Raw genomic sequence first — 4,962 nt, forward strand, 5'->3', positions numbered from 1 at the left:
AGCAAGTTATGAGAACATCACCACCGCCTGGACTTCAAATGTCTCCAAGTGGAGTCTACTCTGATGAAAGTATTCAATTCTCCGGAGAGACGGTATCTTCCTCCGTTCTCCTGGCAATCTTGGAGGTACTGAAAACAGTCACGGGTCACTGCCAAAGCCGTAAATGAAATAAACAGAACATACAAGTTGAGATTGTTTTTTTTTTTTCTAGTTAGAGCAACTAGAAATAAATATTGACCGATTATCCCACGAACATACATGCGTAGATTTATGTGTTTAAGGTATGAGTGTAGAGGTGAATATGTAGGGTGTGTGTGTGTGAGAGCGTATGCACTAACGCAGCTAGAGTGTGTGCCACCCGGGGTGGGCCTTCCGTTGGCCGCCCGTGGACTCCACAGAAAACACATATTGCCTACAGCAGACCCAAAAGTGCCGCTCGGGGCACTTTTGTGTGTGCGTGCGCGCGAATATGTAACCACAACCGAATATTTAAACGCGCTGTCCTAAGTTCTATCCCACTGCTTGGCAATGTGGACAAGTTGTCTTTTACAATTCTTTAGATACTTGTGTGGAAGCGTACCGGATGGATAGTGCCCATAATTCTAGGACCTAGCCTTGCCATTCATTGTTACCTTGATTAAGATGGAATTTAAAGATGCTTAATGTCCGTCAAATACTCACTGTACCTGTAATTCTAGGATTTAGCTTTATCAGATCGAAACACCCCGAATATTATATAAGAGATTAAAGGATATAAATATGTGCAATTTTAATCCATTTTCGCTGTAATTCAATTCAACAAATCGATATTTATGCAGATCGAACATTGACTTACTCTTCGTCGATAGCGACGCGAGCGATCCAGCACGCACCTATGCACATGTATGTGCGTGTGAGTATGTGTGTGTGTGTGTGCGTGTCTGAGCGTGTGCATGTGTGTGAGTATGGGTGTGTGTGTGTGTGTAAGATGACGATGATTTCAGACTAACATGCCAACCAGCCAGCTTGTTCTTATCTCGTTTCCTACGTCTCATCAGATATCGGTTGCTTTCTTACTGTTCTCCAGAGAACAGCTGCTTCGGGATCATTGATTCGCTCATCTGCACTCGGTAACCCCCAACCCCACCAATTCCACCCATTTTTGTTGCCACTTGTTCACTTTATTTCCCACCACCACCACCACACACGCACATCTCCCATATTACGGAAGCGTTGCGCTTCTGGTAATCTTGCCCTTTCGACTGTAATTTTTTTCACTTATTTGCCTTCGCGTACACTCACATTCATGCACACATATATACACGCACAAGTACACCACACACACAACATATACACATTCATCTCATCCGCGTTACAGAGAAGCATTGCGCTCTTGAAAAATCTTCCTCTGACGTGAAGCTCGCTAAGACGAAATCTAATCATCGAATTCCAAGTTATAAAGAAATCAATGTGAGAATGTATTTCGCGTTACGGAGCATCTTATTAAAAAGAAAAAAATGAATAAACGCAATACTTCTGTAACGTTGGGCTGCTGTACACGCGCCCGTGTGCGAAATATGTTTCAAAATATGGCAAAGATGTATTTTCCTTACAGTGATCTACTTTCTCAATCATAAACATCCAGAGATGTATGTGTGGTTTATTGTCCAGTCTGTCTCCATTTAAATTGTTGCACCAAATCGACGCACCTGGCATACAAGTATTACTCTGAAATATACCTGACTCAATCCTTATTTCGGAATGTGTATCATTAAACTTTAAAACAAATTAACACCCATATTGTCATGATTCTGCAAAAGAACGCAATTGTTATAAAGAAAAATTTTTATTGATGAATTCTTCAACGACTTATACATGTAACTTACGGAACACAGAAAGTATGTTGGCGGAATATCACTCACCCTCGGTCCTTTTTTTCCCATTAGTCCATTATTTCGCTATCTATCTAATTCCGTATATCATTTTACACGCAAAATGTAATATTGAGAGGGATGGTATTCTTTCGATGTATCACCACAAAAAGTGGAAATGCCCGATGACGTGTCGAATAGCCCACCTCTCCGGTTTTTAATTTTTCTACAAAATTTCTTCGGAATCCTAGCCTTTTCCCCCCCAACCACAATTTTTTCTTTGGATGGGGAGCCTCCCCCACCCCACAAACACACATCAACTTAATAATATAAAGTAAAAGGATGGGTGATTCTACGATTAGAACTACGGATATTACGAGACAAAAAACAAGAAATAATTTATAATTTCAATCTTTTAAGTTTCACGATAATTTTCCGTTTCCAGTGAGCTTAATAGTTTATAGTGAATTTACCACCATTAGTAGGTGTGCCATGTACCCTTCTCAGTCTGAATATAGGCCAGAGAAACCGTCCCGTTTCCCCAGCCTACAGACGTACTCAAAAATAATGCTATTGTTGTTTTAACTCCGGTCAATACTCTTCTGGCATTGTTATGACCAAAGACGTACCATCCGTGACAATACAGTTCTTTTATATTTGTGGTACTTCACATTTTTCACTGCGGTAGGGGAGTGATCTGAAGGAAAGTTGGATATTATTTGCAGCAAGTCTAGTGACTACATAAGAGGTCTCTTCATCGCCTTCCATTATTGTTTAGTCCCAGTTCGGCCCTGAATGAACAAGTGATCAAAAGCCATCTAATCATCGCTTTGTGTGTGTGCGTGCGTGCGTGCGTGCGCGAAGTGAGTTTTTTCGTACGTCAGAAATGGCGTTTGTGTATATATAAGGTGTGTATAATATGAGTGTGTGGTGTATATGAGGGATATGTGAATGTGTGAAGCGTGGCTAAATGTTTAGGGTATATGACTCAAGATCATAAGGTCGTCGGTTCGATACCTGGCGGTGCGTTGTGTCCTTCAACAAGACACTTTATTTTACGTTGCTCCAGTCCGCTCTGCTGGCAAAACTGAATTGTACCTGTATTTGAAAAGTCCAGCCTTGTCACACACACACTGTGCCGCGCTGGATCTCCTTGTGAACTATGTTAAGGGTGCACGTGTTTGTGGAGTACTCAAACACTTGCACGAGAAGGATGTTCCGGTCATCGGATCAGTTGGAACACTCATCGTCATAACCGATGGAGTGCCGGCTGTGAGATGTCAGATGTCGGGTGTTATGTGTCTGTGTGGATGTTTGTGGGGTTGTGTGTGTGTGTGTGTGTGTGTGTGTGTAGAAACCGCGCCAGAGAGAGAGAGAGAGAGAGAGAGAGAGAGAGAGAGAGAGAGAGAGAGGCAATAAAGATAAGAGAAATATGAGGAGAAAGTGAGAATGATAACGAAAGAGAGAGGAGTGAGTGAAAGAAAGAGAAAAAGAGAGAGTACAAGAAAGACAGAAGCTAGAGATAGTGTGAGAAACAAAGGTAAAAGTGAGAGTGATAACGAAAGAGACAGAGCAAAGAGAGAGAGAGAGAGAGAGTGAAAGAAAGAGAAGCAATAAAGATAATGTGAGAAATATGGGGAGAAAGTGAGAATGATAATGAAAGAAAGAGAAGAGAGAGAGAGAAGCTAGAGATAGTGTGAGAAACAGTGAGACTGATAATGAAAGAGACAGAGCAATGAGAGAGAGAGAGAGGGGGAGAGAACGAGTGAAGCTACAATTATGGTGAGAAAATCATTGCCATAGAGAAAGGAGGAGAAAAAGTGTCAGAATGACATGTCACGTGATTAAAGGACAACGCAGCAGACGACATCAAACATCAAATAAGACAACAAAGGGATTTTGCAATTGTTATTTTGTCTGTCTGTCATATTTCTTCTTCTGCGATGTCATATTTGTATTGTCATTTTGATGTACCAAAACTTAAATATACACAGAAAATATGAAAGAGAAAAGAGATGTTTGCCAGCAGTTGACAGGGCACGCAGTGACCCTCATAAATCGAGTGTGACTGAGTGGAGATCGAATAGGAGAAGCCTCTTTGGTGTCTAGAAATAGCAATCTATTTCCCTGAAGTCACTTTATTTAATGTCTCTAAATAAGTGGTGGATACCTAATAGACTGGGATATGTTGCTAAACAAATAAAATGTTGAGAAGGATTTAAAAAAAACAACTCTGACGTAATATTTGGCGAAGAATAATGGTTTATTTTATTGCGACAATAAAAAAAAAGCTCGATGAAAAATGTGAATACAGAAAGAGAAGAGTCAATATCTATGATTCCCATATATAAGCGATATAAAATGAAATGCATGTGACTGGGAATAGAAACCGACTGATTCCCCACTGTGCTGTAGAAACTTGTTAGGTCCTTGTTTCTTGTATTTTAATACAGTAAAGTAAGAAAGGATAGCGGTCACGGCTCCTTATTTTTTCAGGACCCCGAGACTGATGGGGAGGAAGGGAGAAAGTTATCCTCTAACCAGAGGAGACCCGGCCCATTTGCGACAGAGAACGCCTCTTACTCCTCTCCCAAAGAACCACGAGGTAGTGTCAAACTGGATGACGGTCAAAGTATTCCACTTGGGAATTCAAACGCAAAGAGCCAAAATAAATACGCTACCATCGTCCAGGATTGATATTTTATTTTATCGACACTCAAAAACGGTGAAAGGCAAAAGGATCTTTTTGGTTTGACGGGCAACACTTGTTTTCTTAATGAAACACTTTCAAATTTGGGATACTGGTAGAATGTGTCATATAAAACATCTTTTTCTCTTAGCCTTCTTAAAAAAAATTGTACATCGCAAGTTATTTCATGTTAAAGTTGTCGTATTTCTGTAATTTCAACCAATCACTGACGTCTATTCAGCTGAATACAGTTAGTGCTCTTTTTATAAACAGTAATTTTTACCGGTGTCAAGAGTGTTATTCCCTGTTTAATTATATCATTATTCCCTAGTAAGGGTTTAGGGTTTTAGGGTTAGGGTTGGGGTTAAGGTTAGGGTTATGGTTATGAGTTTTAGGGTTAGGGTTAGGGTTATGTGTGAGGTT

The sequence above is a fragment of the Octopus bimaculoides genome, chromosome 16 (assembly GCF_001194135.2).
Source record: "Octopus bimaculoides isolate UCB-OBI-ISO-001 chromosome 16, ASM119413v2, whole genome shotgun sequence".
In the NCBI taxonomy this organism is placed as follows: Eukaryota; Metazoa; Mollusca; class Cephalopoda; order Octopoda; family Octopodidae; genus Octopus; species Octopus bimaculoides.